General features: G+C 40.0%; 1 protein-coding gene across 1 annotated transcript in view; it reads left to right on the top strand.

The window, feature by feature from the left end:
• The first annotated feature begins 2,577 nt into the window (after positions 1 to 2,577).
• MKLN1 (muskelin 1) overlaps positions 2,578 to 24,732 on the top strand; it is a 679,793-nt gene continuing 657,638 nt past the window's right edge. Inside the window, exon 1 of the mRNA XM_048933812.1 lies at positions 2,578 to 2,581. The gene's annotated coding sequence lies outside the window, so the exon portion shown is untranslated. The remainder of the gene's footprint in view (positions 2,582 to 24,732) is intronic.

Below are 24,732 nucleotides of genomic sequence, written 5' to 3'. Positions count from 1 at the left end.
AGATGATTTTCTTTACTCAAATTCGTTTATCTCAGAGGGTGCCTTACCAGCTATTAGGTAAAATGCATTAAGGTTCCAGCTTCACGTTACACTGTGAGTAATGAGGGGGTTAATTAAAGTTTTCAAAATATTTTCAGATTTTTGGAGAAGTGCCACATCCAGCAGGAAGGTATTATTGTGATGTCATGCTATAAATAAATGAGCACTCCAGTAAAACAACAAAATATAAGCTATAAAGAAGCAAAAGCATCAGAATCTTGACAGTGTAACAAATACTGAATTTGTTGACTCTTGAAAAAGGGAATAAAAATATTATAAACATATAAAAATGTCTACATCACTGCAAAGCACTAATTTATTGTCAGTAACCCCTTTGAGAAGGACTGCCAAACAATCCAGTGGTAGTGTAAATTATTCAGAGAACAACTCTTCAGGATATGGCAGGTCCTTACCTAGCTAATAGAAATATGGAATTTAAAAAGGAACAAAACAAATAAAAAAAACACACTGTCTGGTTATTTATTATACTTCTTGAAGATTAGAAGAAAAGTATTCACCCTAAAATGTTAACTTGATAAGGAGTCATTAGGCAGTTAACCTGTCATGTAAATAATGGATTGTTTCCCTTTATGTGGCTATTTCAGTTTAGTAGCTGTTTCCATTAGACAACAGACATATCCTCAGAGATCTGTGGGGATATACTTTTAATAACAGCGGGTGCCAATCACTCTCCTACTGATGACTTGGCCTTCATCTTTTTCTTTTTTCCAATTAGATTTTGATCCAGATTTTCTTTCTCCTTGTGACACAAAGGAGCCAGGATCTGTCCTGTGGGGACAGGTCCATCTCCCACGAGAAAGTCACCACGTAGCACTGAGCTGTGCCACGTTCTAGCAACTCTTTGAGCGAATAAAGCTGCAGTCATCAGCCCCAAGTGAACTACATGGTCCTCTGTACTGAGCATACAGTGACTGTTCATATTCATTTTCCTTGCCCCTGCCCAACAAAACGTATCTCCAGAGAATATTCAACAGCTCTGGAGGAAATTCCCGTTGTCCTTGATGGAGTTTTGGCTTTAATAAGATGTGTACATAGAGAAGATGTGCCTCAACCATCTGGTTAATAATAAGCCATTTGAATGGCAATTGCTTTTAGCCAGCAGCAAAGTGAAATAGTGTGGTAAACCTGATAGAAGTGATCTATCCAGCCACTAAGAATGGTATTTTAATGAATTAACTAATGCAGTTGAGAGATGCTTAGAAAATTAAAGTGTAAAGCAGCTGAATTATGAAACAAAACACATGTTAAACAGTGATTATCTGGTTCAGTGCACAGCCTGCTGTGAGCTCCAGGTCACACAGGATCTCCAAGATGTCACTCCAGCGTCTGAGCCATAAATTCCAGCCTCTGAAGCAGGGAAATGTCATCTTTTCTTCAAATGTACTCTGAGTGCATTTGGTTTTCCCTGCATCAGGAGTGTTTTCATTCAAACTTTGTAAATACAAAGGCAGCCTCAACAGAATCCTCAAACTGCCTTTTCCAGCTGCCAGGGCAAGGGCTACATGCCACATGCAACCTGAAAGAGTTGCTTGTACCCAAAACTACAGACTGCTTTTGTTCCCAGATATTAATGCATGGAATAAAGTACCGTGCACTGGCACAGGTTGCTCAGAGAAGTAGTGGATGTCCCATCCCTGGAGACACACAAGGTCAGGCTGGATGGGGCTCTGAGCAACCTGATTGAGCTGAGGGTGTACCTGTTCATTGCAGGGGAACTGGACTAGATGACCCATTAGTGTCCCTTCCAATTGAAATGATTCAAATGATTCAATGAGTCTATGATCGTAAGAACCTCCCCACTTGCAGAGAGCCCCACTACCCTCCCAGCTCCCCCTCAGCAGTGAAGCACCTGCTCTGGAATGACTGCAGACAACTTCTGCTTAAAAAAAATAATAAAAATAAAACTCCATAAGTCATTTAGAATCATACTGCTAAGCTTATTATAAGGCATTATGACAAATTATAACATGTAGTGATGCTTAATAACATGATATTTGTAACAAGATATTATCCCCACATATATATCACCGTGACTCTTGTTAGCTAGGTGCTATGTGAATAGGTAAGGATGATTGATTGGTTTGCTTTTTTTCCTCTTCAGATTATAAAGCACAGAAGCTTGGATTCAGAATATTAAACTATGCTATAAAATACATTATTAATATGTACAGCAACCCTCTTTTACAGCCTTATGCCAGTTTATTGCTACAATATCATTCTGAATGTGACATTAATAAAACTGATGTAGTAACACAGCCTCTAAATTGGTGGTTATTGGTAATGAGGGAGCAATTTCATAGTTGGATTTGTTGGCAAAACTGAGGGACCATTATTAGTCTGATGACTGACTAATTAGTAATTATTCAATATCTGGTTTGTGACCCAGCCCACTGTTTTTAGAGATATTCTCACAAATATGCAATTTTAAAGCTATTAACCAAAACAGAACAAAAATAACAAGCTGCCATGCAGTCTGAGCATAAATTTTAGATTCAAAAACAAATAGCAAGAACTCTTATCCCCAGTACCATAACCTGATGCTATAAAATTTCAGGGATGTCCATATACCTGATTACAAGGGAAGACACAACCTGGCATTTGCGAAAATGTCAGATGCGTCCCTCTGTTCCTGATCCTGTAAGGGCTGTGATCAGCTTTCTGTTCCTGAGAAGCAGGTTTACAGCACTTCATGCACTACATGGGGAAGGTAAAGCTGGGACCATCAGATACTTTGCCCTGAGAAGCTGGTAGCATCTGAGGAGTCCTCCATCCTAGTTCAGGATGCCATGTTTCAGGAACAGCAGGTTGATGAATCACAGAACGATTGAAGTTGGCAGAAACCTCTGGGTCCATCTGGTCCAACACTTGCTCAAGCAGGGACACCCAGAGCTGTGTCCAGGACCATGTCCAGGTGAGTCTGAAGATCTCCAAGGAGACTCCACAGCCTCTCTGGGCTCTGACAGAGTCAGTGCTCTGTCACAATAAAGAAGTGCTTCATGTTGTTCAGACGGTATCCCTTGTGTTCCAATTTGTCCTTGTTCCCTCTTGTCACCGAGAACCACAGAAAAGAGCCTGGCTCCATTGTCATGGCACCCTGTCTTCAGGTACTCATAGACTTTGATGAGATCCTCCTGACCCTCATCTTCTCCAGACTAAAATGTCCCAGCGCACTCAGCCCTTCCACATGAGAGGTGCTTCAGCTCCTTCATCATCATTGTGGCTCTCTGTTGAATCCTTTCCAGTTATGTCTATGTCACTAGTCAGGGTCTCTCCACTCCCAGCCCGACATGACTCAATAATGATGTTCCTCTTACCAAGCCATTGGTAGACCAGGAGCTTCTTTAACGTGCTCCATGTTTGTACTGAGCAACTGGCAAAAAAAAGGAAAGGAGAAGCTGATATCAAAAGGTAGTTGGTTTGCTCAAGATTTTTTTAATATAAAGATGAATTTTCTGGAGACTTAATTTACTAGATGAAGTTTTCTGAAAGAGTTGCAAATACAAGGACTTCATTTTCTGCTAGGAATTTTCACCCCAATACCAATAGATCCTAAAAAATCAGGGGAAATTTTTTCGGCTTCTTACATGAAACTTTCATCTCAAGTAGAATTCATTGTGATAAATCAGAAAAATATAATTATTGCCTCAATAACATTTACATTGCATTTATGAACAGGTCATATCATCTGCTTCTTATTGACTTTTTAAAGATATATTTTCAGCAGTGCTCCTTGTCCATAGCAGCAACAGCAATTTCTACAGCATCTGGACATCTTCCCAGGCTATTTGCTCTGCTAAACTGTAAATCATGTTTCTAAGTTACTAAATGCTATTAACTGAACTTCAATCTTGTTTTTTTTAATGGGAAGGCCTTATCTTGTCAAGACTGCTATGAATGAAATAGCAAAATGATATTAACCTAGAAACTTTTGAGATAACTTTGGAGTGCTTTGCCTAACAAAAAATACCAATGTTCTTTCCTTGATGTCACTGAAGGTATGATATCATGATGATTTTTTATCTGAAAAGTGTTTCTCTAAAATGTACTAAATCTTTATAAAGAGCAGCAGAATCAGGTGTGTTTTCCTAAGTGATTCACTCATCTCACTTATATGTCTGTGCCAAGCACTTCAGGTTGAAACATTCAAGGATAAAGGAGGAACTGCAGAAGTGCCACGTGATGTGGAGTGTATGTTGGTAGAGTTAAATACTATTTTTGCCACCAGCTCTCCATTCTGGCTTTTTTCACTATAGCACAGCCAGCATTTCACAGTCACAGATCTCAATACTGCCTCTAATACTAATACTAATACTAATACTGCCTCTGCTTCTAGCTGTTGTGAAGCCCTGATGGTTCCAGTCCCATCAAAAAATGAGAAGTCTCAATGGCAAAACAGCAAAAAATTACAAATATTTACAAGTTCCCATGCATACCTTTTATGGCTGAGATTTGCTGTGATTTTATTGAACTAAATCATCTCTGAAGATATGACCAGGATTAATGTTTATCTGAGATTCACACAGTGCACTTCATGTGTGGAGCATGATAACTAGTAATCTCAGGGCTACAATTTTTTGCTGAGGCTGGTGACAGGAGGTTTGACAGGAAGTCAAGATCAAACTAAGGCTCAGTAAAACTTTGAGAAGTTTTTTTGGGAGTGGATTTGATTATGACCGGTCACGCTAAAATGAAGATGGAAATTCAAAGGCTGAATTCATCCTGTGGTCAAGAGGCCACATGAGTATACTCTCATGTGACAGTCCAAAGGGGATTCTTGCAAAGTCCAATTCAGCTAGTAATTGATGGCTCCTTTCAAACCCATAACTCCATTGGCCTGGCAGAACAAGATAAGCAGCAAACACTGAGAATTATCACCTTGTTGGGAGTTGCTCTCGATCTTTTTCTTTTAATGCTATGTTTTTCCAGTCTGCTGTTCATTTAATTGCAGTCTGTTTGTTATATTTGCTGAAATATTGCAAATAAAGAAAATGGAATTAATGAAAGCATAGGTATTTTTCCAAGTATTACACACAGAAATCCAACTATTCTATCTTGTAATCAGTGGAGTTGAGACTAAAGAACAGGATGAATTATACTACACCAGTATTTACCATTGTTCATATGCCACACAATGCATGTGCACCCCAGGGTGCAGAAAGACTTCCCTCAATCCTGTGTTTAAGTCAGTTCATTTACATTTACACCTCTTCCACAAGGACCTTACAAATCCAGAGGAACAGAAGAGTCACAGTCCATTAACATTTCAAAGCATACTCATGGTCTAGTGCCCAGATATCCATCCCATGTGACAAAGGCACTCAGGTACAACAAATGAACAGCTACCAGAATTTACTGCCTTACCAAGACATTAAAAAAAACATCACGTTTTCTTTATAAAATCAAACCATTTCACATAATAGACTTTTTCCAGTGCTGTTACATCTTGCAGCAAACTGAGTTCCTTTCTCCCCATGTAGCCAAGGCTGTCAAGAAGTCCTTACCAAGACCAGCAAATATCACAGCATTCTCAAGATACATAATTATTCAATAAATCCCAAGTATTGGGATTGCTCACACACATTTGTGAAATCTTATCATAGAGTCACACTTTCAAAGAAAGGCTTAGGTTAGAATACACCTTGAAAGTCATCTATTTCCTACACCCTACTGTGGGCAGAGTATGGGCTGTCCAAGGTCCCATCCAACCTGGCTTTGAACACCTCCAGGGATGGGGCATCCACAGTTTAGAAAGGGAGATCTTATAAATCCTAGGAAAGGCAAAGTGTTTCCATAGATACAAGTGATATCATGCAGATGATAGCACACTCAGAAGTTTTCTGCACACTGCTGTTATTCTTGTCCTCTGTTCTGTATTGAAACCATTATCTTTAGCCCTTTTTGGCTCTCTGCAAAATGCATCTCAGACGTAGGTACAGGAGAGAAGAGGCCTCCAGCCAAACAGGCAGAAATGACAAGATTTAGAGCAGAATGTGTGTTTACTGAATTTCAAAGGGTTTCTGCATGAGCTGCAAACTCAGGAAAAGGTGTTACTATTACTGTGCACTGCTGTCAAAGGAAATAGTGCCTATTTTCAGGTTGTGTTCCGAAGACATTAACAGTTGCTGAGTTGTCAAAAAAGACCAAAGTGTAACCTCACAGGTTTTGAAATCTGAGATGAGAAAGACATAGAAGGAAGTTCAAAGTGATAAGACCCAACTGATTATATCTCACTATCTGGCAGAAGCAGAGTGATTCACACTGGTAATACCTATCTGTTGATGGAGCCAAAGACATGCGTGGTTGAAACTATGTAAGTTGTATTTTAAATCCTGTTTCATCTCCTTCAGTCATGCTTTCCTCTTTCCCATTACAACACTCCTCGTGTCAGCCCTTGCAAATAGATTAGACGGACATATGTCAGGAAGGAGGCAGTTAAATCTCACCCAGACTTGAGACATGGAAAGGAGCAAAAATCCTCTGAGTATTTCTCCAGCCTTGAGCCAGCAAAGTCCCTCGCAAATATTTAATTTGAAGCACATCACAAATTCAATATAGATTAACAGAAAACAATGGGAGTTTTAAGATCCAGAACCACCGATAACCAAAACCAGAGCAAACGTTGCTCTTGTAATGAGAGACCATTGGCTTGGAAACATGCAGAAGAGCCCACAAGAATTTTTCAATTACAGATCTGGTAGGTTTGCAACAACACAAATAATTCAGGTGGTTTTGTTGTTACTGTCATCGATCATTTTCATTACTCTTTAGATTCTTCAGTGGAATGGAAAAATGGGGAGTCTGATCACAGTGGTCTCGCCACTTCATTTTGTCTTTCTCCTGTTTTCCTTGTCTACACTTGTTAGTTGATCCTTGGCTTCAATTTGGATCAATTTTTAACTGGATCAGAAAGGAATGTGCTCCCTACAGAGCACTCCACCACTTCTACTTCCTTCTCCTTTACTCTCAGATGACACCCTTATTTCCCAAATATTCCAATTTTTTCAAGGAAATACCTATAGAGACAGCATTCTGATTATTTTATAGTAATGTACTGACTTGTTCTTCACCAGGGAGAGTGCAGCCAATGCCTGCCAGGCAATTATGTAAGAAAAATAAAAATAATTCTGGGAGAAATATTGAATTGGAATCAAACAATATATTCTTTTGAAGTCCATTGTAAAGAGGTGGTTTATGTCAGCTGAATATCAATGACATTTGATTCAACAAAATTGTGTTTTAACTTGCTGTTTTTGTTCTTATGTCATTGTTCATTTGTACCCTCTGAATAAGCGACCTCATTCCCAACTCTTTAACTGAAATGATCTTATTACTTGGTACACCTCAGAGTAAAGGTGAAAATGGCAATGACCGACTTAGTGCTTTATCACTTCATAGGCTTTGATTTACTGACTTACAGCAAACTTGAGATCTCATTCAGTGTTTTCCTTTTCCAACGTCTTGTACTGAACAGAGACAATATCTTTCCAACTCAGACAGAATAGTTTGCATTCGTCCAGGATAAAAATTATTCTGTAAAAAAGGAAGTGAGGAAACAGCTTTCCAGCAGAATGAAACATATCACAAAACCATATCACAAAGTGTAGTCAATGTTGCCTTAGGAAAGATGCGTGGTCTTTGTGGCCTCTTGACTTCTCCTCTAGGTGTGCTGCTTTCTGGTGCTTACAAAATGCAGATCACTGCACCCTGGGCAGAAATAAACAACCGCAGAACTGTAAATCAGCAGATGGTGCACTAGATAAATAAGAGAAAAACAATAAAGGATAAATAAATGACATGAAACAAATCTGGTCACAGTCGGACTACAGATTGTTAGCTTCAAACTCCAATAATTAAAATCAAATTTTATGTCCTGTTACTGGTACAATCATTTTGCCTTTCTAATCAGCACCATTATCTCTTCCCTGCCCTTTACAGCATAGCGTAGAGGACCTCAACACCACTTCTGTGAGATATTTCTTTATACACATAAAAGGAATGAAATTTCCACAGGAATTAACATTGAACATTTATGAAAATGTCAGCATCTTTGGAAGGATTTATTTCATGACTAGAGACCTGCAGCCTCCTCCTAACCTGTCTGGTTCAGCCATCTCTCTCTCTGCAGGGTAAATAAAACCCGTCAAGGCACAGCCAGTAGTCAGCTTAACAGCTTCACACCTAAGCTGCTTGCATCTTTTGACAGCCAAATTTCACTTTTGCAGCTCCTATTTCATGATGCTTATTTTATTCCTTGATACAGGCTTGGCCCAACTCACCAGAAAGAAATACCTTTCAAAAGTCAGTCAGTTTAGAAAATAAGAACCAAATGGAAGTTGCTCTGATAACAGTTCTCTAGATAACCCTAGAAAGGAATGCCAAAACTCTTTGGAGTAAAGAAATAAATCTGTTGATTATTCAGAAAGAAGGCGCCATGGAACTGGAGGGTGGAGTAGTCAAAAGGGCCAAGTACTTCTGCTTCTGAGAAGAAGGGCAGTCATTACATAGCATCTCAGACTTCACCTGTTTGTCAGTTAAGGGAGTTGTGATAATACTGTGCCATCTCATAGTGTTTGCAAAGTGAATAACTCTGAGTTGACACTCAGGAAATTTCTAACCGGAACAAAAGAGCAAGTCAACTCATGTACCCACAGCAGCCTCTCATAAATGCAAGGATGCCACACTGGTGGAGCAGGATGAGTGCAGAAAAGGCTAACATTCAGAAAACGTGCAACTTTGAAGTGATCACATGCTGGAAGAGAGAAAGAACAAAAGGACATTGCGTTCAGTAAATCACCAAAGAACAGTGAAACTCTGAAGGATGGTTCAGCATCTCTCAGAGAGGCACCACTGCATTCAAAAGATGCATCTCTGTGATGGGAGCTACAATGCAGACTATGGAGTTTGGCTGAACACTAAGACATGAATACAGGAAATAATTGAAAGGTTGAAAATGAAGCTTCAGGAAAGGAGTTAAAAATCCAAATTAGTCACTCCGGGCTATCTGCCTCATACCCTCTTGTATCACACTACTCTTAGGGCAATCTCATTGAACTCAGCAGAATGATTTAGGAGTAAAAGGACACACACACACACACACACACACACACACACACACACACAAAAAAAAAAAAAACGAGGATAAGAAAATTAGAATATGTATTTTGTTGAAGAGGCAAAAAGAAAAAGGAAAATTAAAAACAACAACAACAAAAAACACCAAAAATGAAAACAGCTTGGTGATTAAATGAACTGAAGGGAAATAAAGGGATTATGAAAAGGATAAAATGAACTGCTATCCAGTACAATATGCATCTTGCTAACAACACCTACTCATCGAAAAGTCACACTTTTTTTTTCCTGTGGCTTAGTACATTTCCCGCATAAAGTACAAGAGAGATTAATAAGCATAAAACATCAACATCTCATTCAATGAAGTGAATCAAAGTTGCTTCTCCACAATTAAATTTTACCTGAATACCACACTCCTGGATTTTGTGAGCAGAGGGAAGGAAAAGAGGGAAGGAGCAAAGTGAGGGATTTATATTCCATATCTTTAGGCAGTCACGGTGCTGACTACATCCCAGCTGTGTTGTCAATGGACAGAGGCAAACTCTTACGTAAATGTTATTCATGTAATCTATTTAATATCTGCATTAGGATGAGATAACTCACGTTATAGATGACTACAAAGAGAAACATGAATCATGTGGGCAGTGATACCTAGCTTTTGGACAGTTGGAATTAGGTGAGATGAAGTTCACATCTAGAATACAACATATCAGGTACACTTGTTTCTGAGACCATCATTGCTAAGCTTTTAGCTCATAGGGCCAGGTTTCATGCTGCTGCTGCCTTTACATGGCAGCGAGACTGTGTTTAAGGACAGTAAGGTTTCTGTAAGCCCAGTAAGGTTTCTGTAAGCCTTTGGCTTTTGTCAGAAAAGTAGTTGCGAATCATGGGACCTGATTCATCTCCATCACATCAGTAATCACATCCACCATGATCAGCATCCCATAGAATAAAGCTACAATCTCTTAGAGATAGATGTACTCACACCAAACATTGTGGTTTCAGTTAAACTTCTTATTCAGTATGAAATTTTTCTGTCTAGTGTGTGGATTTTCTACAGAAATGCCTCAATTTTCTAGAAGAATACAGTGCTTGCCTTAAGCCTCAGCGCTCTATTCATGTTTTAATCTATTCAGTATTTGGGGAAAGGGGAACAGGAGATTATTCTGTATCAAGCTGTTATGCCCTCCTTGTACTAATGTTGGGAATAAAATCTGTCCCGTGCTCTGATTCCCCCAAATCCTCATTTTTCATAAGGGAAAGGGGCTGCTGAATATAAGAGAAAATCATTGAATTCATTCCTGAAATTCACCAGTTCATCTAAAGGACTCTCCTTGAATGCTATACTTCCAGCCCTTTGGATTGGAAAGTAGGCAGTCAGTTCACCTGAACATATATTACACATTTGTCTTTAACCTTCTGAAAATTATTTCCTTGGATCAGGTTCTGAGCAATCTGATCGTGCAGCAGGTCTCCCTGTCCAGTGCAGGGGAGTTGGACTAGATGATCTTTATGATCCCTTCCAACACAACTGATTCTATGAAGATCAAATGAAGGGCATTTGCTTTTTTCCTTCTCTTCTTCCTTGCAGAAGATGGAATGAGCTGTGAACTGATCGTGGACTGAGAATGGATTGTCACTGACAGCTTTTAATCTCAATGTCCTAAGAGGGCTTAAATAAGATAGCAGTACTCTAATGGGAGCAACACAGCACATACATAGCTGGATCAGACAGCCTACCCAAAGCATGTTATATTGTAATTCTTCTTGACTTTTCTTTTAAGTCAGAAAAACTCCAAATTCTTTCAAAGCTTTAGTCCTTTTTTTTTTTTAATTTCTCCTTCTTGCCAGCTGCAGGTTATTCCTAAAAGAAAAGTGCCCCAAGAATGGATCTTACTGGTCTTCAAATCTCAAAATCTTCAAATAAACTATTTTCTCCTTGCTTTAAGTTATTTCTGAGCTCAAATCTGCCAGTACAACTATTTTAGTAAGCACTCCTTAATCTGATGCTATCAAGCAGGATGTTCAGATATGTACAGTGTCCAGCCATGGAATCAACTACTACTGATGGTGGTAGTCCAACTCCAGCACACGGGTCAGCTGATAATGTTGGTGATTGTCCTGCTTCTGGAAGGAGATAGGACTCATAAGTTTCTTTCCAACCACTATTTCTGTGACTGTAATCCTCTTATTAAAGAGATAAAGAAAATTTGTGCTACAACAGTAGATGAAGAAAAGAGAGAAAGGGCAGCAACAGTTGTGTGAGCAAATTGCAATTGACAATACAAAAAGTTTGAACTTGCTAAAGGAGTTTTGGAGATCAGTAACATCCATTCTAGTTCCAATACAGTCAGGGCAGTCTATCTCTGTGCCTCTGATAAATCCTTTTTGTCTTAGATAGAAATTGCCAGTTGACATTTTAGACAAAAGTCTTAGTGTTTAAAGTGTTTAGTGTTTATTGCTTCATGTTCCTTACTTGTATTTGAAATGTGAATGTGCACAAGTGGGCCAGGGAAACAAATAGGTCACATCCTTTTCCAGGACACACATGCACCCACCCAACATATTTGTCCAGCTCTCTGCAATAGTTACTTTGCTACCTGGGGGTTAATGAACTCCCAAGAACATCTTCAGATCAGAAGAAAGGCCAGGAAGCTTCACAGCACAGAGGAAGGTTGGCGAATGGCCCAGACAATTTGCATAAGAAGATAAAGTGGGAGTCCCTCAGGGAGAGCGGAGTGTTCAGAGTTTTTATGTGTTTGCACTGCTTCATGTGCAATAACAGTGAGGTGAGGAGGACCAGTTCTCCATTATGGATTTGATTGGTCCTCAGACATTTTTTAGAATCATAGAATTGATTGAACTTGAAAGGACCTTTAGAGGTCACCTAGTCCAACTCACCTGCACTGACACCTACAGCTAGTCCAGAACCAGACCACCATTCTCCCATGGAAACACTCCGTTCTGCAGGATGTTCTATCTCCTGAAATGGACTTTCACTCTTTTTTCATGCCATCTGGAAGTGTTTTGTTCATCATAACAAAGGAACGAAGGGACAGAAGCAATGCTGATTATTTATTTATTTATTTATTAATAAATGAAATGTTTCTTATCTTTGTGGACTGCTGACAAAACCTGTGTCACAAGAGGGTGCATGACAATAATTTCCCAGAAATAAATATGAATTGTTCCTCTCTTTTTGTGTGTGTTTAAATTGTTCAGAAGACCTGAAGTTTAATTAAGCTGTGGCTGCTCTTAAGCCCTGTGAATAGCTGCCTCGTAGCGTGCGTGTGATAACTGAGATCAGAAAGCAACAAGAGGGGAAAACACTCATGAAAATTGAAATCCTCTTCCCCTTATCACTGAACAGCCATCCAATTTTGCTCCAGGCACTGCAATTTTTTGTTTCTTACCTTGTGCTTTTCTGCTACAGTTGAATAGCATATACAGGGTGTTGATCTGCTAGCTTGAAATAAAATCGTGAAATGTGACTGATTTTTCTGTACAGAACTGTATCTAGAAATGAACACCCAGCTGTAAATACTCCTTCTGGAGTATGGAAGGAAGATGCTGAGTCCATTGGTGAAATCCCATGGAGTTTCACTTGGGAGAGTTTCTACCCATGGAGTTTTAGATACTGGAGCAGAAAGTACCCAAGGTGGATGCTGAGGTTTCAGATGATGCATGAACCTGTATCCCAGATACAAAATGATTGCAGAAGGTTGGAAATAGCACCTCAGCTTGGGTCTTTCAGGAGCCATGGCTCAAAAGGAGAGAAATGGACTGGAAACACCACTTTTGTTTTCAACAAAAGAGTAGATGTGGTGCTGAGGAACATGGTTTAGTGGGCATGGTGCAGATGGGTTTATGGTTGGAGTAGATGATGGACATCACCTAAAGTTGGTCTTTTCCAACCTTAACAATTCTGTGATTCTATGATTTTATGAAATCTTTACATGTCTGACTCTCAAGCAAAGACCAATGTGCTTGGGCTAACCAATTTGTATGCATGGTATAACTCAGTAGCATTCCCAGGATTTCCTCCCCTTTCTGTGCCACTAACTCAAGGGAAAGAGCAAGGCCATTCCATGTCAATAAGGCTTTGATGTTAGCAGCATATTGTTTACAGCAAGTGAGAGGCAAGGAAGATCCTTGCAGTTGATTGCAGTTTCTTCTCCATTCAAAAACCACAGAAGTGCCCATGAAGACATCATTGTAAAGTCAGTTTTGAGAATACATAATTCAGTGCCTTCAATTTGGCCCTCAAGGCAACTGTGGTATTTTATATAATGGATTTACTCATGAGGGGGAAATTAATTGCATCTTCCTCTCTGGTTGCTCAGAGCTACAACTTCATGTTCATGAGGCTAGCTCCCCTTAGGAGTCCTGCTTTTTGTCAGAACAATCTAAAATTGTCTCTATGTCATTTATTATTACAACAACAACTGAGCAGCCTATGTAAAATACAAAACGAGGCCCATTTAAAATGGTTATGCACTATTGCTTCTATGAACAGCATGTTTTAATGAAAGTGAAGAAAGAAATGACATCCATGATATATGCCTGTTGTAATTTTGGGATATTTGGCTATAGATGAAGAAGGCTCTGAGGAAGACAATTGTCTGGCAGTTGTGGACATATTGCAAATGGCATCCTTTTGCTTATGCATTCATGCTTTCATTTGGCCTTTGGGGCTTGTAGGGAAATTAAAATGGCAAAAGCAGAACGGAATGATTCAAATAACCCCTGCTGTCCAAGCTGTCATGTATCAGTAAAGCCACTCACCTAACAAAGGATTGTTAACATGAATATTTACCGGCGTCTATACAAAGAAACATTATCTTACCTGGTGGGAAAGCTCAGTGATATGAATGTCCATCAAAGATTAGAGGATCTAAAGTCTACTAAACAAAGGTAGATAGCTTCTAGAACATACAGGCAATATGTTATTGTGAATTTATTATGTATAATCATGTACATATTATATCATCATCTCAAATAAGAGGCCTTCATTACAGCTATGTTCTCTGAATGCTAAGTGCTGTACAAGTGCAGAAAGAGTGGAATTGGTCCATTCCTCAAACCTGTAATAGGTTGCTGCCTCTGATTTTCTGGGAGGTATTGAAATGCCATAAAATGTCCCCACGCAGCCTTTCACAGTGCAGAACCCATAAGGCAGACTGCATGCTGTTCAGTAAAAAACTGCACAAACAAATGTATAAAGAAATGATAAAATACTAAATTGGCACTGCCAGTGAATAAGAAAATCAGACAAAATGCGCAACAATCAGATAACAATCTGAACTCCAGAGCTTGCCTGCTTGATTGTAAAACAGTTCCTGTGGCAATTTAAAGTTCAGATAGATAAGTCTTATGGAAGCTGGAAAGGATAGCAGCTTACTGTAACAACAAAGAATTCCATTCTCACCAGGTGAGACATACTCTCCCATCATAAAATGCATTTACTCAGAAAGGCAGCACCAGTACAATAACAAGCTAAAAGGGGTTTCCTCTTTCTGCACACTCTCACATGGGACCAAGAATGATCATTGAGCCCAACTCCTTGCTCTGCACAGAGCCACATAAAAATCAGACCAAATGAAATGCCTGTGTAAAATGATGTAGTGACCTTTCAATAGTCCTTGATATAGTTACCTAGTTTATGGAAGTTGTCTAGGGTTGTCTATAGCCTAGCAAGATATCTAGGCCATTTCTTGGTCATTTTCCAACTTATACATTTCTTGTCTCTAAGATGACATGTGGGTGTCTGAGATGGGTAAGCCAGTGTCTCCTTGTGGCACACAAGGGACTGGTGTTGCATCCATGGAACACAAGAGGTTTGCTACTTCAGAGATAGTTTCTTTGGGCAAACCAACTCTCTCTGTACTCCCACTATAGAGTGCTCTAAATTCAGTGGTCCCACACTGGAAATCATGGGTTTATAGTGTCATAGAATCGTTTGAGTTGGAAGGGACCTTTGAAGGCCATCTAGTCCAACTTCCCTACACTGAACAGGGATATCTACACCTACATCTTGATTAGGTTGCTCAGAACCCCAACCAGCCTGACTTTGAATGTCTCCAGGGATGGAGCATCCACCACCTTTCTGGACAGCCTGTTCCTGTGCTTCACCATCCTTATTGTTAAAAACATTTTCTTACATGAAATCTACATTTACCTTCCCTCTTTTAGTTTGAAACCACTTCTCTTTGTCCTATCCCAGCAAACCCAATGGCATTTATTTCTTCCAGGAATTTTGAGCCTTTTAAGGGTTTCCCAGAAGGAAAAGCCAAGGAATAAAATGCCTTGAAAAAGTATATGGAAAAAGAAGAAAGCTCAGTTCCCTACCAAGCTGAACAGTGGAAGGGCTTTCATGAAACATTCATGCTCCCTTTGAATATTATATAAGAGCTGTTAGCGAATGATTCATATCATGTGTCATTTACCCACCAAGTGCACAGATTGTTTATAAATATGTTATAGTCTATCTTTAGAAATATAAACGACTGTAATTAAAGATTCCTGTTTTTAAAGCTGGTGAAGTCAGTTAACTGTGGCATAATGGTTACTGAACGCTGTTTTAAAATACCATCTGAAAAGCCTTTGCATATTCATGGGGCTGTTTCTTATACCTTCTTGTGGAGATTGCATTTTTTTTCTCCAGATATGATGTTGAAGAAGATCTTTAAGTGAAGGATATGGCTTAAAATGCAGGCTGTCTGGAGGGATGATCTTCAGTTTCTATCAATAACAGTGTACCATATCCTCTGTTGGTGCAAATTTGCTTACTTAAATCAATGTATGGCAATAACTGGAGGAATTCATCCTAACTTTCTTGTTCCCATTTGTGTTTTGGTATTTAGTGGTGTTATATACCATTTAGCAGATGTACCTTCTGCCTCAGGGAAGGCTGCATTTTTGGGGTGGTCCAACAGCTGCATATGAAGTACACTGTACCAGAACAGCTGAGTGCATCCAGGCCAAGTCATATTTTGTGCTGTCAGACTACCTGAGATCATCATACTTTGGCTTCCTTTGATGTCTGTCATTTCTTCAATGCTTAGAGCTATAATACTTTCACTTCAGGCAAAAACAAGCAGCAAAAACGTCCTTCTAGTTTAATCCTGTTTTCCTTTTCCTTTTAGAGACGTCAACAATATGAAGTTTTGATACATTCTCTCCCTCCTCCATCCCATGCATGTTGTTGGGCACATTCATACTTGCCACAGGTTTTCCTGTGACGTTGCCAGGCACATCCCTGGTTTCAGATGTGGGAGAAGATCTGCATGAGCTTGCTTCAGCCTCCTGTCTTCCATACTTGGATTCATCTGCTGCTAAACACTCAGAAGAGAAAATCTGAATGCAACAGGTTCCTGCAGAACGCTGATCCCCTGAACACCTGTGCTAGCTCATCTGGAGCTGTTGGTGGTTTCTGAAGTTAGGTTGTTTGCTTAGAAGTATTCAACACGCTTTCAAAAGGAGTTCTTAAGAAGTCCCATAGCCTGTGTCCACAACCATGCATGGGAACAGATGAAGTTTTTGCTTCTCCTAAATGAGGGGAATGCCTGGGAGATCAAAAGCAGGTGCTAAACTAGGAAGGTGAGAAGAGGAAACATGTCTCCAATAAAAGCTTATCTTGAAAGATATCTGTCTTTGTAAATATTTAGATGCTTTTGCTCTAGTCAGGTTTCTCTAAACATTTATTCTCTTGACCATCAGTGGAGCCATCTGGGAACAGACTGACAATTCAGAGATGGAGCTGTTGATCATAGAGTCATAGAATCACAGAGTCATAGAATCACAGAATCATAGAATCATAGCAACATAAAATGGCTTGGGTTGGAAGGGACCGCAAGGATCATCAAGTTACAATGCCCCTGACATGGGCAGAGCCATCAACCTCTAGATGTGGTAGTAGACCAGACTTCCCATCCAGCTTGGTCTTGAACACTTCCAGGGATGGGGCATCTACAACCTCTCTGGGCAGCCTGTTCCAGCACCTCGCCACTCTCATAGTAAAGAACTTCCTCCTGACATCCAATCTAAAGCTTCCCTCCTTGAGCTTAAAACCATTCCCCCTTGTTCTATCACTATCTACTTGAGTAAAAAGTTGACTCTCCTCCTGTTTATAACCCTCTTTTAAATACTGGAAGGCCGCAATGAGGTCTCCTTGCAGCTTTCTCATGTCCAGACTGAACAAGCCCAGCTCCCTCAACCTGTCTTTGTAGGAAGATCATCCAGCCTTCTGATGATCTTCGTGGCTCTCCTCTGGACCCTCTTCAACAGCTCCCTGTCTTTCTTGTATGGGGTATTACTGTGATTTAACTCCACCCAGTGTAACTACTTATCAATTTGGGGATACACTACGAGTCTCTTCATTGTCCAGCGCACAATTGAGCCATCTACAGAAAGGGGTTGTGTTTTATAGGATAATGAAAAATGTCCAGTTTTCCTAGTATTTTCCTCAGTACTTTTCTTTTATTGAGTACCTATCACTAGGATGAAGAATCTGCTTTGACAGTATTTACAGCCTAGCCAGAAGCAGAGGTTCAACCTCTTTAAACTGCCAGATGAGTTCTGCAGAGTTAGCAATTCAGAAAGGTGTAAAACTAAGCCAAATTCTAAGTCTTGATCCTTCCACAGCTCTGTTCATGTTTCCAGCTTAATGCCATAGCTGCTCTTAAAATTTTGAAATAGCACTGCACCAATACGGTCCTAAGGTCAAAAGCATGGAAAAATTTTATTCTTGGTGTTCTGTTTGTAGTTACTTTTAAATCTGACATTTTTAACTGCGGAAGCTGGAATTAGCTAGGCCTCTCCTCTGCTTTAGAGGTGCTTAAAAAGAGGTTTGAACAAAATTTCCTACTTTGTTTTCAAGAGGATGAAAAGAAAATTCACTGCTATTTTTTGTTTCTTTTTTTTTTTCCAAAGTGGTTTTGATTAGAAAGAAAAGCTGAAAGGTGACAGAGGAATGGCCCTGGAGAACTTAGTTTAGCACCAGCCTTCAAACTTTTACTGAGATCCCATGCACGGGGATCACCTTTGGAGGTGTGCTCCACTTCCATCCTTTTCCCCTGGATGATGCTCATTTTGTTTGAGGTCTAATATAAAGTAGACTTATCCTTATCTTGAAAAATGCCAAGTCTACTTGTTTCATTCTTCTGTCTGTCAAACGGAGAACTTCATCATGAATGGCGATGCTGCAAACCACTGGAAAAAAAAATGTAATGGGCAGTCACCTGCTCAGCTCTGTGTTATAGACACCAGTTTCCATTCCTCCTCTACAGTTCGCGGTGTCTGATTTCCAGCTTTCTCCATCTCCCTCCCATGGCTGAGCTTTCCTAAGAGCTCAAAGATGAGCAGTAGCTGTGTACATTCCCCAAGAGCATCCAAAAAGATCAAGGTGCCACCCAACAGCTCCTGTGCCTTAGACCTAGTGGCAGATTTATACAACCACTAAAAATTACTGTTTCAAGTCTTGATGGATCATGTAAGCCACATCTGTAGCTTCATGTAACAGCGTTTCTTTAGATTTGGGTTTGATTTGGTTTTCCTTTTCTTTAAAGAGAAGAGAAAAGAATAGAGAGCACTAGGTACAAGTCTGTTTTTAAGCATCTTTTTAGAGCACAAATATTAAACAGAAAGAAACCCAAGCAGCTGACAAAATTCCACTTGCCCATGTCTGATCTTATCTGTAAAAGACATACTATGAGAGCAAATTCCAGATTTAGGCCGAGACACACGAGAGTGTAAAAAGTAGGTTTAAGAGGAAAGAGAGAGGATGAGTGGTGCAAGACCTGGTTGTTGGGAAGCGTGACTGGTGACCAGGGAAGTATGCTTCATCTTTTTGCCCAACCTACAGTTTTTAAGAGTTTGCAAATTGAACTTAAGGAAGACAGTAATGTTTTCTGGCTTCCTCCAGCCCACAAGCCCAGCTACATCATCAGCCACATCCAGGGGAGGAAATACCCCAGTAGAATTTTCCTGCAGCCCATCTCAGCAGTCACGGCGCTTCTTCACGTGCCAGCCATCCCCTGTGGGCAGCCGAGGCCAAGGATGTGCGTGCAATGGCAATCAGTCAAAGAGGAGAGATTTCAATTTAATTTCATTGCAGCCTCTCACCCAAGCTGCTAACATTTGGGAAAGGCTTTTAATAAAATAGGACAAACGGTGATCTCATTTGCCGTAACTAACACTATCTTTACAGATGCACCATCTGATTCCAGGCACAGAAAAACAGAGGATTATTGGATTAATTCTAATCTCATAATTGATTCATTCTGGGTTTAGTCTGCTTGTAAAGCAAGATAAGATCTTAATATTGTGCATTCAGCACAACAACCACTTGCCTTTCAGAGCAGCCTCTAATTGCTGTGAGTGATTAGCTCAAACTGCATTCCCACTTTGGCACGGTCCCAAACTATGGGGAAATTTGGAGCAACATCCAGACTTCACAGCTGGCTCTTATCTAAAGAGGGATGCTGGCTATTTTCATGGCTGTTCAGCATTCAGGCAACGCCAAGCTCTAGGGCAGGTCACAAACACAAGTTTGATCAAAGCAAAAAATACAAGTCCCAGTGGATCTTGTAACTACGTAGCTGATTTTCCACAAGGAAAGGGGGAAAACATTGCTTGTTGTATTCTAATGGGGAAAAAAACCTCATATTCCATGCTAGTGATGGACCTGAAAGTAAGCTATGGGCATAGACAAAAAAAAATATTTATTGCTGTCAGGTTTAGAACCTGGACATATTTATTAGTGACCTAGGTATCAATGATGACATGGAAAGTGTGGAGGGACTCCTATTTCACCTATGCTACACACACTATCCACCTGAAAGCTTTTCATTCAACCAACTTAAGACTTCTCAGGAGAAGGATGAGTAAGATCAGGTGTCTAGATGCATCCCTGTGAGGTATTTCAGTGTTTATCGTCATACCGTTCTTCTCCTCCTGTTACTACTTGTCTTTCTATGTTTCCATTAATATTTTAAGCACTTTGAGAGAAAAAGATACATGCATCAGTCTGTGTTTCTACACTTACTACAATAAACACAGGCTATCATAGAATCATTAATGTTGGAAGAGACCACAAGAACTGTGATGCTAACAGACGGGAAATGTTCAAGTTGCCCATAGAGAATTTCTCTGTTATTTTCAATGCCATGCACTTTTTATGGAGTGATGTGTCCTGAATCCTCCAGTTAATAGAATGACATGGGAACCAACCTGACTTTTTGCCTGGACAAGCAGTGACCTCCCAGCTGAGAAGGGAAGACAAGATCTTAGGAACATAGTTCTAGGGGGAATTGATTAAGTGTGTAAGATAAGCAGGCAGAGTTCTTGAATGAGTTTCAGTAAGATTCACTTCAGGCTGTTATTTACTTCCTCTCACTAAGATGTTCTCTAAATTTGATGTCTGAATCTGTGAGCTGAATCACACCTCAAACTTCCGTAGCACAGCCAATGTACCCCAAAACCCAACATATCCTATTCTCTTTTCTCCCACAGGAATAGCTTCAGGAAATCACAGCACCTAAAGAGACTCCATTCTCTAGGACCTGTGGGACAGAAGAGGATAAAGAGAAAGCAAGGGGCTTCTCTGACAATAGGAACTCAATACCTGATTATCTTCCAGAGCTTATTCTTATGACTCTCATCCCAAAAACATCATCTTTTGTCAAGCTCATTTGTCCCATGCACAACTCTATCATCACTGAGGCTTCATAATCTAAGATTACCCCAGAATGTCTGCTAGGAAATAAAGAACACTGCCAAATCTCTGACCACTTCGTGGTTATGTCTGCATTGTTCTTGTGCCCCCTCCTCCCCTCCCCTTGTCTTTGCCTGGATCTCTCTGAGCTGAATTACATTTTTTCAGCTCACTTTGGCACCAAGCTTACCACCCCATGTTTTAATAAAATGACTCTGCCCCCTCCTCCCCTTCTTCAAACAGATTACTCCAGTATTTCAATTATAGCACTGGTAATTAGAAACCTTAGCAAATGAATAGCAGCTTCATTTAAATAGAGGCCAGAGGAATATAATCTCCCTCAGACATCCCCAACCATTTCAGTCTCTCCTGTGAAGCTGCTTGAGGCTAGCAAGAAGGCTATCAGCTGTTGTGAGACAGCTTTGAAAAGATGCTCATGGGTAGGGACCAGACAACTGGGGAATCTACTGCATCTCTGTGTCTGATTGCCAGCTATAGCAACCATGGCAAAACAGAGCAGTTGAAAGGGCAACACTGCTTCCCTACGGGCCTTGCATCCCCTTGGTTGGGCACTTCACATAGCTGGGAGAAAAGTTTTGAAGGCGTCCTTTTGTCTTGCTTTGTCTGAAAAATCAGGCACATAAACCGGAGGAAGTTGCCAATTTCCACAAAATTTTATTTGAACAAGACTCATAACAAAGAGGTGTGAGATGAGATCATCTCAAAAATTAATTTTTTCATTGTATTCGACCTGGTATTTTCTTAAAAAATATTTAGTGGATATCTATGCTAAAAAATTTAAAGCAATTGCAGACGGAATGGCATGTTTCAGTATTATTGAAATTAATTATTAAAATTAATTATTTTAATTTGACTCAAATTAGACTCTGGTTCCGATTTGCTGAAGAAAGGCATTAATATAGCACAAGTTTTGTAGAATCATTTGAGGTGAAAGGGATCATTAAAGCTCATCTAGTCCAACTGCCCTGCAATGAACAGGGACACCTGCAGGTAGATCAGGTTTCCTTGACTTCAAAAGAAAAGTTTCAGAGCTTTCTTGCAAGACAAAGACATTCCTACTCCCTTGGAAATTTCCATTCCCTGGGAATCTCTTCACTCAAAATCATATTGATCATTTTCACAGCTGAGAGCTCAATACAAAGTTTAAGTGCAACCTGCAGTGCTAATGTCCCTGGTGAGGAGAACCTGATTCTTCTCGGCCTTACTCTTAGTACTCCTCTACACTTATGCAGGATGGAGATGCATCCTTACTATTGGAAGGAGCAATGGGCTGTGGTCTGTGTTTCACTTGTACTAGCTCTTGTTCTGAAAGGACCTTACCAAATGAGGAGAAAGAAGGAAAATCAACCTGATTTTATCCAAGGCATAAATGCTGATTTCTAAGAATATCTGCCTTCGTAAATTGCTGATCTCCATGAAGCTGCAGGAGCACTGTCAGAAGCTGCAGGGCGGCTAATGAAGCCTAGTGGAGAGCTTCAGCCTGAGAAATTCTCTTCCTAGTTATGATGCAACTGTATAGACTGAATCTTATAATACTTCATTAGGAGCATTTGAATCATTTGAACCTTTAAAGCGACGCACTTGGAAACAGATTCATCCCTTTGAGCATCCACACAGAATGGATCCAATAAAGACTGTTTTCAAACAGCATGACTTTAACTGTTTGTCCATCCCCAGATATCTCATTAACACATCTGCAAAGTTTTGCCTCTATTGTCCTTTGATCAGGACAATTTTTATGAGTGTTTCTCCACAGAGTCTGAATATAAGCCAAGTAATAAACACTAAGCATGTGTGACTGCAATGAGTTGGCCATTTAGATGATGCTACTTCAGACAGAAAGGCGAGGGCAAAGATAGGAAATGCATCCCAGATGACAAATATTGGCAGAAACCTTGCATCTTGGACAATGAGTATTATCTTAGTGTTCCTAGCCGTGCAGTGAATAAAAAAGCTATGGGTACAATACTAAACCTTGATCTTCCAAAGACTTCTCCACTTGAATAACTGAATACACAAATACATTCCAATTGAGTACAAGTTATTCCATGATTATCTGCAGCTCTCAGCTAGCATCAGTCTTTTATGTAGCCGCATGTTTTGTCCTACATTAACTCACCATCTACACAGACAAGAAACACAAACAGAGAAGGCAGGGGAGGGAGACACAGCGATGCCTCAGATCATATAAAAAATCAGTGTCTGAGCTACTAGGTGTCCCACATGGGTAAAAACATGCTGGGAAGAGTTATTTCCAGGAGGGCACATTTGAATTACTAACATCTCTGCATATGAGCTCCATCTGGTATGTAGCATGCAATGTATGAGTGATTGTGTTCAGCTGATCTAATAACAGAATCATAGAATGACTTAGGTTAGAAGGAACCTCAAAGACCATCAAGTTCTAATGCTCTGCCACAGGCAGGGTTGCCAACCACTAAATCAGGCAATAGATCAGGCTGCCCAGGGCCCAATACAACCCAGTATTGAGCACCTCCAGGGATGATGCTTCAAGGTGATAACACCAAGGATTGTTACTTGGACAGGCTATGGACTTATCTGTCTCCTTCGTCTTGCTGACTTCAGTGCACACATCCCTGGAGTGAGGAGCTATCATTTAAGCAATATGCAAGCACAGAAGCTCTCAGATCCTCTGCAAAACCTCTCTAGCATCAAAAGCTTCAATTCAGATTGAAACTATCACTGTTTCACTGAAGCCAGGCTTCTGGTTCATTTTCAAACTGCAGGTGTGCAGGCATTAAGCGTATATGCATGCAGGAAGGAATGATTCAAAAGGTCTCTGTTGAATGAGTCACCAGCTGGGCTTAGTATCTATGCTAATTTCAAGATAAATTTGCATTTTTAGAGGCCAAGAGCATGGTTTTAAGGATAAATTTGTTAACTTGTAGGTTAGTCCAACATCCCCAAGAGCAGTGGGGATGCTCTATTGCTACTATGGGAGATGCAGTTGAGTGGGAGGAAGGCAAATTGAAGGATTAGTGTCATGAGCTGGCGTTGACATTGCTATTTTCAAATCCCTCATTAACTACAGAGAAGTTATGGATCCCAGGAAACTCACTTAGACTCATCCTCAGAGGTGTTCACTATCCAGCTCATGCAGAAAACAATGGGTATCGGGTGTAGGGATTTATTTGTCTTGTCTTTAAAGTTCTGGGTATCTTACCTAATTGGAGTTTCAGACTTCTGGAAGACATGCTTGCAATGTTAAAATGAATAGCCAGCATTTATGTAAGTTGCAGAGCTGACATGGATAAAAAGTCTTGGAAAACATGAGATAGCCAGGCAGCAGGATAGTGGAAAACATTACTGTAACAACTGCACAGAATAGTTCATAAAAAAGATCAAACTCATAATATCCAAAATGTTTTCAAAATCCCTTGTCAAATGATTCTACTGTTCTGAATTTAGAAAACATTCACTTTGGATTCAAATGGCATTATTTCTCTGTTGTAGTCAGAACAACATAACTAAGCCTTAGCAGAAATAGCATTTCCTGAAATGAAATGGTTTGGTAAGTTTTTACTGATCATTGTGACTGATGTGCAAGGTCCCCACAAAATATTTCCATTCATCACTGGCCACAGCTGGCAACAAAATTCTGAATCATGGAAACCCCGTATGAGGGAAAGTCCATTCACCCGTGTTTTACATATCTTTGTTGTTGATATTTCTTCTATGGCACATTGCTCAACAGTGACCAGAAAGTTAGAGGTTGGTTTCATATGTAAAGATAACTCCAATAGCTTTTCATTGCAATCAGTCTCTTTCTGTTAATGGCTTTATCTACCGAAGTCTGAAGACAGAATTCACGTACAGGGTAAAAGACAATTCTGGGGACCTCTTTAGCT

This window comes from Lagopus muta, chromosome 1 (assembly GCF_023343835.1).
Source record: "Lagopus muta isolate bLagMut1 chromosome 1, bLagMut1 primary, whole genome shotgun sequence".
In the NCBI taxonomy this organism is placed as follows: Eukaryota; Metazoa; Chordata; class Aves; order Galliformes; family Phasianidae; genus Lagopus; species Lagopus muta.
Note: the sequence above shows the minus strand (reverse complement) of the source record. Positions and strands in the feature narration are given on the sequence as shown.